Source organism: Gopherus flavomarginatus, chromosome 6 (assembly GCF_025201925.1).
Source record: "Gopherus flavomarginatus isolate rGopFla2 chromosome 6, rGopFla2.mat.asm, whole genome shotgun sequence".
NCBI classification, from domain to species: domain Eukaryota; kingdom Metazoa; phylum Chordata; order Testudines; family Testudinidae; genus Gopherus; species Gopherus flavomarginatus.
The window spans coordinates 125702129-125714552 of record NC_066622.1 but is presented as its reverse complement, the minus strand read 5'-3'; the positions used below and the strand labels follow the sequence as shown (position 1 = coordinate 125714552).

The 12424-nt window shown below is 41.6% G+C and overlaps 1 protein-coding gene across 1 annotated transcript in view; it reads right to left on the bottom strand.

The window, feature by feature from the left end:
* Nucleotides 1-12424, bottom strand: part of HSPA12A (heat shock protein family A (Hsp70) member 12A) — an 83073-nt gene that overhangs the window by 27047 nt on the left and 43602 nt on the right. The gene's annotated exons all lie outside the window — the stretch shown is intronic.

Below are 12424 nucleotides of genomic sequence, written 5' to 3'. Positions count from 1 at the left end.
CCCACTGTGCATAATCTCTCAGAAATGTTTTCCAGTTGATTTAAATTAGGCATTCTAAATATTCACGTAACAAACGATTATGGAGTTCTGAGGCCAAGATCAGCATATTATTCATTAATTTCATCTAAAATACTTACTACCAGGGTTTTGGAGGGGAGCCTGGAGCTGGAGCGCAGAGCAGCTCTGGAGCAGTGGAGCTGCAGGTTTTTGCCTGGAGCTGGAGCGGAGCCGGAGCACAGCTCCAAAGCCCTGCTTACTACCAGAGGAATTTTGCAGTAGCCAAAGATATGGTAACCTACTTATTTAGACACATTGTAGAGGAAGCAAATCAGGAAGAGAAAACAGAAAGTGGGGCAGTAGACAGGGCAATGGTAAAGCAGAATGTTGCCCCCATCTTCCAGCAAGTCATCTTTTCCCTCTACAAAATATCTGCATGACCCCATGTCCATATGAGGAAAAAGTGATCATGGCTAGGGTCAGGTGGGGAAGCAACTGCATTACACATGCTCCTCACCAAAACTGTAGCTAATCTGAAGGGGAAATCAATGGAGAATTAATGCTGTCTTTGGCAGCATAATCCCCAACTGCACATGCTTTGGAATCATGGACTGTATCTCAGACAGGGAGTCATTGGAAGCATGGCTATTGGCCCTGCCATGTTCCCATGCTACAGAAAGGAGGAAATACCCAGCAGTGGGAAGGAGGGAGAGTTTGTCTAAAGAGTGCCATGAAATCTGTGGGGTGGGGAGCCATGATCTTACTGGATTTGTGCCTCTGAATTTGAGACCACTTCCCTTGCCCACTCCACAACCCTGGTCTTCCCACAGACTGGGGTGAGACTATGCAGACTAATAGCTATGTGCAGTTAAATGCTACAAATCCCTAATGTTTCAGGAGTACTGAATTCACCCAGGCTATGTCTACACTAGAAACCTTACAGCAGCACACCGCTGAGCGACATAAATTTTGCTGACACGAGTGGTAGTGTAGACATAGAATCATAGAAGATTAGGGTTGGAAGAGATCTCAGGATGTCATCTAGTCCAATCCCCTGCACAAAGCAGAACAAACACCAACTAAATCATCCCAGCCAAGGCTTTGTCAAGCCGGGCCTTAAAAACCTCTAAAGACGGAGATTCCACCACCTCCCTAGGCAACCCATTCCAGTGCTTCACCACCCTCCTAGTGAAATAGTGTTTCCTAATATCCAACCTAGACTTCCCCCACTGCAACTTGAGACCGCTGCTCCTTGTTCAATCATCTGCCACCACTGAGAACAGCTGAGCTCCATCCCCTTTGGAATCCCCCTTCAGGTAACTGAAGGCTGCTATCAAATCCTCCCTCACTCTTCTCTTCTGCAGACTAAATAAGCCCAATTCCCTCAGCCTCTCCTCGTAAGTCATGTGCCCCAGCTCCCTGATCATTTTTGTTGCCCTCCGCTGGACTCTTTCCAATTTGTCCACATCCCTTCTATAGAGGGGGGGACCAAAACTGGACGCAATACTCCAGGTGTGGTCTCACCAGTGCCAAATAGAGGGGAATAATCACTTCCTTCGATCTGCTGGTAATGCTACTACTAATACAGTCCAATATGCCATTGGCCTTCTTGGCAACAAGGACACACTGCGAACTCATATCCAGCTTCTCGTCCACTGTAATCCCCAGGTTCTCTTCTGCACAATTGTTGCTCAGCCAGTCAGTCCCCAGCCTGTAGCAGTGCATGGGATTTTTCCTTCCTAAGTCTAGAACTTTGCACTTGTCCTTGTTGAACCTCATCAGATTTCCTCCAATTTGTCTAGGTCATTCTGGACCCTATCCATACCTTCCATCGTATCTACCTCTCCCCCCAGCTTAGTGTCATCTGCAAACTTGCTGAGGGTGCAATTAATCCCATCATCCAGATCATTAATAAAGATGTTGAACAAAACTGGCCCAGGACTGACCTCTGGGGCACTCCGCTTGATACCGGCTGCCAACTAGACATCAAGCTAGTGTTAGTAAAAGAAAGACGAGGAAAGGACAATATTGTGTTTGCTAGGACCTGAGCTTTAGCAGAAGCAGATGAAGTATCAATACAATTTCAGAAGTTGGAACTTGCTTGAAACTGTCAGGAACTGAATGCACAAACTCCCACACTCTGCATCTGCTCAAACGACTGGGGACTGATTTTTCTTGTAGTACTGACTTTGCCCAGTGCTGACCAGATGCTTAGTATAATCATATGAATTTATACTGATGATAAATCCCATCTGGTCCAGACGGGTATGGTTTGGAACATTAACAATCCGTGTCAAGTATCTATCTAAGGGTTCTCTCGTTCACTAATGGCATTTTGGCAGTTATTCTCCATCTAGTGCCTTTATCTAGCCAATAGGCCAATACTGTAGCCCGTATCTTCATAGTGCATGACAGCACCATTTGAAAGCATAGGGCATGTGTTCCTTCTTGAACAAACTTTCCCTTAGTATCACTTGCCTCTCCCTCCCTCCCCCCCTTCCACTCCAAACCCCTGGAACGAATCCATCACAATCCTACATGTCTGCTTTCACTTCTTCCTACTTTCACTCTCTTGCTTCCCAGGCTTCTCCCAATCCTTTCAGTCTATTGCTGTCAGATCTTCTGACTCTCTATCATCTCCTTGTGCTGCTCTGGTGGAGCAAAGGGGACAGAAACTGGCTGGAACTTGCCAGCTGAGGATTCCCCCAGTGTGAGGGGTCCTTCGTTGGCGTAGAAGTGCCACCTCCACTCCTGATCCTGGTGTAGGGGACATGCCAGAAGAGTATGAAGGGAGTGAGTGCTACCATCTGCTGCAGATTAAGCTAGCCATTCTTGGCTGTGTGCCTTTTCTAACATGCAGTCCCCTAAATGCCAAACACTTCCCACTTCTCCAAATATCCTCTCTCTTCTCCTTCAAGCCTATTTCTAACAGGACCATTTCCTAACTTCTCCTCCTCTCCAGTAAGGTCTCTTTGCCCTCCTTTTCCTGAACTATTGTTCTGAGTGTTGTCTTGACACTTAGCGTTGCAAGACTTTACAAAGATAGCAAGACATGTTCCTTGCCCCAGAAAGCGCTCTGTGTGACATCATAATACAAGGATAACAGATATACAAGACAGCTTCTGGAACACAGTGCTGACTGCTGTTTACTGTGGAACTGGGAATAAGGACTTCTTTTCATTCTCTACTGTGCCACACCGAGGAGGAAGGTAGCCTCTCTATGCCTCAGCATCTGCATTTGTAGCATGCACAGAGCAACATAGCTGCCCTCACAAAGTTGTCTTGACACTTCACTAATTTTTAACACCTCTGAGATCCTGAGATGAAAGGAGCTATCAAAGTATAAACTATTGCCACTATGGTTTGTTTACAAAGGAGTCTTTGGAATTACTTTGGGTACACTCTGATGATCCTTACACATATTGGGTAGTACTTATGCTTGCAAGTATTGACTAGCATAATGTACTGAAAGTAAGGGCTGTGGAATGCACCCTAAGTCTGTTGCAGACTATATTATTGGTGAATGAAAAGGACCAAAACACTTTATAAAAAGCTGATAAGGAATCTGTCACTATCCAGTGCTTTTCCCATTGGCCAAATCCACAAGAAGTCCTTAATCTCTCTCCTTTGTGACTGTTGTGTCAAGAGCCTGCCTTGGTGTATCAGTGAGAAGGAGCAAATCACATCTGACACCACGACAGCAACATCAGACTCACTGCGAAAAGGCTGAAGTTATTCAAGTGCTCAAGACTATTTAAAGAGTTCAATAATCTTTTCAGTTAGAATTTCTACTTGATCCTTCTGTTTTTGAAGGGAAATATTCCTCACGCTAACTGATTATTTAATCTGAGTAGGTAAAAAGTGTAGCAGTTTTGAGAAGTCTAGAATGTTTTTACATCCTTAGCAGTAATCAGACATTTTAACAAGTGAATTAACACAGAAAATATCCATTTAATTCAACATGGATACAAATACCAAGTATTTTCACTGTGTACACCATCAATCCGAACATTGCATTGGCATCTCATCACAAACTGAGTTTAAAACAAGAATTCAACCTGCATGAAAAACTTTCATCTAACTGCAAAGAGGCATTGGGGAAAAATTTCCCTTTCCTAGTAAAATAATTTTCTGTTTGAAGAATAAATATGGTTTTGTGGGTAAAGCCTGAGACTGCAAGTCAGGAGATCTGGATTTGATTCCTCTATTCTTGGTTGTACTACAAACTTCCTCTGTGATCTCTTTCCACATCACTCAGGCCTACATTTGCAAGAGGGTTCAGTAATTTGGGAAGCCTCAGTTTCTAAGTCCCAACTTGAGACATACAGGGACTGGTTTACAGAAGTGGTGTGCATTGCAGCACCTACTGAATTCAGTTGGAATTGTGGGTGCTTGACACCTTTGAAGATCAGGTAGAAGGCATCTCAAGCTGGGCTCTTATTATACATGTGCCTGCTTATATTCTTTAGCCATTTATTTCCAACAAAGTGTAATCTATTTGATATTTCACTTCAATCTACTAATCTATTAATAAGCAAGTCTCATTATGGGTGCAGAAAGTACAGCCTGTAATGGGGCTTATTACCAGTGGCTGTTCAGAAATTGGGGCACTGCATTCAGTTAAATAAGATGAAAAATGAACCTTCATCCCGGGTGTATACTTGGTGGCACCTAGAATCTCAACAAGGAATGCAGTTTGCCTTCAGCATGATCTTTGAATAATCAACTAGGTGTGGTTGTAAAGGCACCTGCAGGTGGCACAACCACTTCAGGGTCAGGAAATCCAAGTATCTTTGGTAGCTGATTAGATGAACCAGTCTGTTCTATATGGCTAAGTTGTCTCATTGAGACAAATTTCTCTGTTATGATTGTTAGATTGTCTAAGTTTGTTTTTCCTCCAGCTATTATGACAGAGATAAGAGTCCAGGTTGTTTGGGTGCCTTAACTGTGCATTACTGTACTTCCAAATGTTTGGGTTTCTTTAATTTTAACCTGAACTTCCTCAGTTTCTAAACACTGCTTCTTGGAAACATGTCCATTATCAACACACTTCTGAACTCCATCTTCTCAATTTTGCTAACTTCGTTTATAAAAAAGTGAAATGCTATGACATGCACTGAGAGCACAAGAAGGCAGAGAGCCAGATACCCTGCAGATACTTGGAGCTCACAGGGTACCAGGCCCACAGGAAGTGGGAGTTCCACAGGACAGCTGAGATGAGAGGGTGCAGGAAAAGCTGTGGAGCTTAGTTGCTCTGCTTGATTCCTGGCTTGCTACCTAACCTCTGTGCATCAGTTTCACCCCTTCTCCCCAGCTTTCACTCATACTTTTGACTCGTGCTCCCAATCAAGCCTCTTAGTTCCAAAGCTCACAAGATCACCTGCAGATCCTAGCATATCAGCAGGAACAAGGGGCCAATGCAGACTTCACAGGAAGCCAAAACAGGAGCTGCAATCGATGTATGGATTATGGGTGTGTAGGAGATGATTTAGGAAAGCAAGAGGCCCAAAGGTCCACTAACTCCAGGGGAGCCTGTGGACTCTGCTGGGTTGCAGGAACTGATGGAGCCAGGGGAACTCAGAATATCCAGCTGCCTTTGTTGGGAATTGCTTCTGATGGCTGCCACCTCCTTCTTATTCACTTGTACACATGACAGCACATTCTAAATCCAAAGCACCCTTCCCTTGTATGAACAGGATGAAGTAATTTTGTAGCAGTGTTCACTGAAGTCATGAACCCCTGGATTCTACAGCACTTTCTTGAGCCCCACGATCTTCCCTTTCTGCTTCCCCGAGGTGATGTTGTAGTGCAATCATCACGTGAGGGGCTGCCTACTGACTGTTGTGCGTGTGAAAGGGTGACCGTCTTGCTGCCTGCTCCCTGCTGGTAGTGTCTTTGTGAAGAATCTGTTGCCAACTCACACGGCACAGCGGAGTGTGAAGATCCTGCTGCTACCAGCCTCCCCCATGCAGGGGAGATGGGGATTCTGTTGCCTCCTTTATGCAGTTGCTGAGATTATGATTTACCATCCCTGCTGGCAGGGAGCCAATGAAGATTGTCACTGGAGAAGTACAATAGCATCTGTTTCATGCTGCCTTTAAGGAATCTTCATAGGAATTAGACTGCTGGTGAGAACTGCCTCAGATCTCCTTCCTTGCTCCAAAATTATGAGTGGACCCATGCTCACTAGTAAATTTAACATCAGTCTGGATAAGGTTAATGTGTACATTGCAGAAGAAATGCTTGCCAAGATGAAGGGCTGTGCTGGCAGGTCTTCAGGCAGAAACAGGACTGCACTAGCACAAATTCTGTTCTTCCACTATGGTAATTTTGCTGCAACTAGTTCAAAAATGACTGTTGCTTAAGGGTGCTTTTATGCAGTAGATGAAGTCACAGCAAACAGGGCCATTACAGTAATCATGGACTGCATTATACTACATTTTACAGGGCGCAGGAAGCTATCAGCCATACAGCAGCTGGAATTTTTATGCCTAGCACTCTCAGTTTTATAGCCTATTAGACTCTCATGAGCTCTCCAATGTCACAGGTTATATTTTTGCAGGAATATTCTCTGTACACTGTACATGCACACCAACTGCCAAGACTGAAGGTGCTGCTCTTTACTCACGTACCTTCTGAACATTACAGTGTTCAGCAGCCTTCCTCCTTACTTTTCTGCCATAGGTTCTTGTGGATCAAACTAGTTCTATAAAGAGACCTATGCAAACTTGGTTAAAAAGAGTTTAGTGTGGGAAATTTTGATTTTGCCCCAAAAAAATATTGATTTTCTGTTGGGAAAGTTTAAATGAAATACTTCATTTTGGGGGTGGTGTCAGTTCAGACTGAAACATTTTGCCTTGTAGAACCGAAGTGAAATGTTTCTGGGCCAGGTTGACATTAATCTGTGTCCACCTGAGCCTCATGAAAGTTATAGTTTGGTTGCCTGATTGCCTCTTTAGCCTCTGTGGACTGGTATCCCATTAGGTACTGTGGTCTTTCCTCAGGAAGGACGGACATTCTGATTTTTCAGTCAGCTCTACTATTTTCATTTATCTGATACACCTTTCTATGCCATGTCGGAGCAAACTGTTAACATTTCCACTTCTAAGTACAGATTCTCGCCTTTCTACATAAAAATACAGTGTGGACTTCAATGAAGTGAGACAATTGCTATGGAAGAGATTCCAAATGCATTTCAAGGAGGCTATACACAGTTTACACTTGTGAAGTTGTGCAAATTTACTTCCTAAGCACAGAATAATATCCACCTGCTCTGTTACCAGGAACATAATGAAAAGCCTTACATTTCACTTACCTCTAACAAGTCAAACCAAACAAATCTTGCCCCAGGCAAGTGGATGAGTAGAATTTTGCAAAGCTGGATAAAATGGCTCACCTAGTCCATTGCCTGGTGATTTTATGTAAACCTATATGCAGTTATTAAGAGGTGTAAAATGAGGTTTGTTAGCACATTTCCCACTATGCAGATCTTCACTCCATGACCAATATACTTCCATAATTATTTATGGTTGCAAAATTCAGCAGTATCACTTTATAAACACTTTAATGCTTATGTTAAAAAGAATTCACAAAGATAAAAGTGAAAGTATTGTCAGGGCAAGATAACCCCATGAGCCTCTGATAATCACGACAATCAATTCATTAACACAATTCTGTCTCTGTTAACAAGTGCCATTAAAGAAAAGTCTCCTGTCTCTCTAGTGCCATTAATATGTCTAAATCCATTTCCTTTCCTATGCAGTTTACATCAGAGGCTTGCTACAACGCAGTTGGCTGCAGTATGAGGACTTCACAAGTTCAAAACATCATCTTCGTCTTCAGGCATTAAACACCTGATCTACACTTAAAGGAAAAAAAGGTTATTATGGCAGCACCCAATAGAAAATGAACCACACTGTGCACTGCATCTCAGTCTAAGTCTCTCTAGCGTCTTAGAAAATGAAGGGAGAATTAAGTAATGAAATAGTAATACAATACAAAATAATACAAACAGCAGCAGCAGCCTTTCAGTGAGACCTAGGCATGTAAGGGCCAGATTTTCAAAGGCATTTAGGCACCTGAAGATGCAGATAGGTGCCTAGTAGGATTTTCCAAAGCATCTTGACAGGGAGGGCACCTAACGCCATACACAGGATCTGTTTAGGTGCTTACACAATAGAAAATCTAACCTAAAGGCTCTTTTGAAAATGGGACTCAGGCTCCTAAATCACTTTGGGGCTTTTTCAAATGTTATCCTGTCTGCGAGTTTTTAACAGTACTGAAGAAAATAAATTACACTCCTCCCACATGTATGGAGCTTGAGCCTGCAATCTTTAGATAGGCATAGCTTCCACTGAAATGAATGGTAGTTAGACCTGAGGTAGAGCAGGTCAACAGGACAGTGTCATGAGGTCACAAGAAGGTAAGTTTGGTGAATTGGAAAGCTTCATTCCATTATGGGCTATAACGTGCTGATGTGATTGCATTTTTACTGCCCCTTAATGCAATTACTGTTTCTCCAGTTATGATTTTGCTTTCTGCTGATGTAGTCTTCACTAATTATAACCACATTCTGCAGGAAGTCCTGACATTTCTATTCTTTTTGGTTTCCTGTCTCTCATAATATTCACTCTCTATCCTAGAGGAAAGCCAAGACTACAATACATTCTGGGAAAAGATTAAGTATTTAATTGCTGACTTTTTTTTTTTTTTTAAAATATTGCCTTTCAAAAAGCAGACTTCTTTTCTGGTGGAAAATGTTTGACAATAGAACAGATGTGCACAACTGAGGCAACAGCACACAAAAAAAGTAATGGCATGTTGCACTATTTTATTACAAAGAACATATTTTGAAATATCTCTCCGGAGAGTTGCAAAATATTCAGCTTGGTAAAATAGCTACAAATGGTTCTATGTCAACGTCTCATTGAATTAGAAAGCCATTTCTTCTTTGCTCTTTTAAATCCACTTACTGATGTTGGAAACCTAACATCAATTTTTTCAAATACATTTTATATGTATAATCAATATAGATAATAAACTATCCAGCATTTTACATCTTTAAAGGGATGTATATATGAGCATAGGAACTGTCAGTTGGATCAGACCCAAGGTCCAGTCCAGTAATCTCTGACAGTGACCTGATCAAATGCTACGGAGGAAAGTATGAGAACGCTGCAACAGGCATATGTGGAGTAATCTGCCCCCCACATTAGGTCTCATCCTGATCCCTAATACTGAGATATTGACTTAAGCCCAGAAGCATAAGGATTAATATTCCTTCCGCAAAATTTGTTATAATTAATTACAACAACTATGGATATTCTTGATATCCATATAAATGTCCAATCCCTTTTGGAATCTTGTTAAGTTCTTAGCCTCAATGACTTCCCGTTTCACAAGAGTTACACACTCTCATCATGTGTTGTGTGAAACAGGATTGCTTTTTAGCGGTTTTGCATTTCTCACCTTTTAATTTAGTTGACTATCCCCTCTGGTCCTGACCAACCTAGCCTGTACAAATATTAGTTAAGCCTCAAAACCAGTCTGTTAGGTAAATATTATTACTCTCTTTCTACACAAGAGCGAAACTGAGGCAGACATGATATTCAAAAAAGAGCCAGAGTTAACCCACTGGAATTCCTGGCTCTGTGCTTAGTCCTTTAGATCCGACTTCCTCCCTCTATATTTATATGAGCTAAGCATGTAATTTATTCCATTCCCTGTTATCTGTCATCAAACTACAAATCTATTTTGAGAGACTCGAATACACAGTATGGAGATTCATAGAACCTACAATGAAACAATGTTTACAACATCACTGAATAACTGCTCAGTTAACTGATGTTTATAAATCTGCAGGCTAGTTTGCTCTGCACTGATCATATTTCACACACTGTGCTTTACTTCCTTACTTTACAGCTTCAGCATTCATATATTCCTGTCACACCCAACCCATTGCCTAACTCTTATTTCTACTGGCATGTTAGAGAAATTCCAGTCTGCAGTTCCCACTCCTTTAGTGCGTCTGAAGAAGTTGTAGTGAAACATGAGCTGGAAGAATGCCACTACTAAAAAGAGACACCTGACTAGAAATATTAAAGTCTCCTGATAAATAGGCTACTGCACTCAAAATTTCATTTGTCTGAAGGGGCACAGTCAGAGGTTACAAGTGCCTCTCAAAGCAACATATTACAGCAATAAACTGCTAGAAGATGTGCAAAAAGAACAGGAGTACTTGTGGCACCTTATTTAATTACACACAATGCACTTCATGAAATTTACCATAAATGCTATTAAATAGTTTGGATAGCTTTAATCTTTTCATCAGAGAGGCCTTTACTGTACTGCAACAGGAAGACCTCCTTCTGGCATACATAGCATAAGATTTTCAAAGTCCTGAGAAAGCCTATTTCATGTTACTCCCATGCTCAGGCCTAGCCCTGCTACCCTTGAGCTAATTGCAAACTTTGCTGATTTCAGTTGCAGCAGCATTGCGCCCATAAATCCCCTTAATGCATAACCATACCACTATACTGCATAATCTTTGGGTAAGACAGAATAAACAGAGAAATAGAGGGATCTCTATGACAGATATTGGACATGGCATAGCAGAGTTATATCTTCTACTCCTTTTCACTGTTCCAGGGAATATTTAGCTTCTGTTTGGAAACCCATCTGAGATGGGCAGAAAATCCCTTTACTATAGACTGCAAAATTATTTTCAATACTTTGTCTTACAAAACTGCATACTATGAGGTAATGACTTCATATGGTTATTCTTTGCCCAAGATATTCATACTTCTTCTGTTATACCACCTGCCCCTGCTCCCTCAGACAGATTCCCCCGTAGTGCTCACTGATGTGAGCCACCATCACACCACATTAGACTAACTAAAGTGCAGAGTGTTTCCAATTACAAAGTGATCATTTGTTACCTCTTCAAACTTTCCTCTACTTACTTCTCTTGTTACTCATGTTACTCTTGTGGCAGCAAATCCTCATGTTTAAGATACTTGCATGTTTCAATATTAAGTAGCAAAGGCTTATTTAAAAAAAAAACCAACCAACCAACCATTGCAAGTATTGGTTTGAGCAACAGAGTGGATCTGACAGTCGGAATATATAAGACTGCAAGACAGTTACAAAGCAGAAGAATCAGTTTTCTTCCTTTGTTGTTCTATTTCCATGTTTAAAGAGTCAATTTATGTTTCAAGGATACATTCAATTATCTCTCCATTTCCTTTCGTTTTTCTTCAGCTGATCACACATCCTCATTTAAAGCCCTATCAGTCCTCACTATTTATCAAGCTTGCTGATAAAAAAAACAACACAGTCACAGACACAGACACTATTCAACAACATTCCACTGTGCCACAAATGAGAAATGTCAACAGAGCTACTCTTTCCTTCTTACATAGCTCCCATTTCATGAAGACACATGCACATAGACAGCAGGCAGACAACAATATACATAGATAACAGATGGGTCTCTAGTGTTTCGGATTTACCTATAACTGTGTCCTTCCATCAGAATTTAAGTGTGTTTTGCTTCTGGCACTATGATTAGCAATCCCACAATAAAGACTGTTAAGAAAAATGGTGCTCAACATTAGAGATAGGAAGAACAGAGTCCAAAAAACTTGGGTGCCTCCCTGTAATGCTTTGGGGGATTACGTGCGTACCCCTAGTGATCTTACAAACTGGCAATGCTGTAATTGGGACATGTAGTTCTCAATGGCCAGAAAAATTAAATACAAAATGAAGATCTAAATATAGATACTGGAACTAGGTGTGCAGCAGCTCGCCCTGGCTTGAAATGGTTTCCATCATATACAGGGTTTACAGTTTGGTTCAATGACTCTCAGCACCCCCACTATATAAATTGTTCCAGCACCCCTGTATCCTAAGGAAAAGAAGGATATGTACATCTAACATAGCAAAGACACAAACTGAGTCTGAAATAAAAGGACAGATAGACACTGTATGAATTTTCTAAAAGGATTTCAGGGTATTTTAAATGCACATAATCTGTTTCTGAAGGGAAATTCATATCTGCATTTAATTTTCTCTCCAGGCTGTCCAGATCATTCCTATTGTGGGAATATGGGCAAGGGGGAAATAATTCCACAGAGGAGGATTTCTGCTCTCCCTCTTCTTACTTTATTTTTTTAGTTACGATGCCAGTGTTGACAGTTAAGAAAAAGCTGTGACTAGTATTTAAACTGTCTGGTTCTTGGGCCTGAATTCTGCATCTATTCCATATGCAGAGCTCTCACTGAGTTCAGTGGGAGTCCTGGGTACAGAATGACTGAAGGATCAGAGGCTGCAATGATGGGTGCCAATACAGGAATCTAGATAAATAGCTCAGGCATCTACTAGGGTGAAAACATACCACTTGATACATACTGCTTTTGGGCATCTCAGC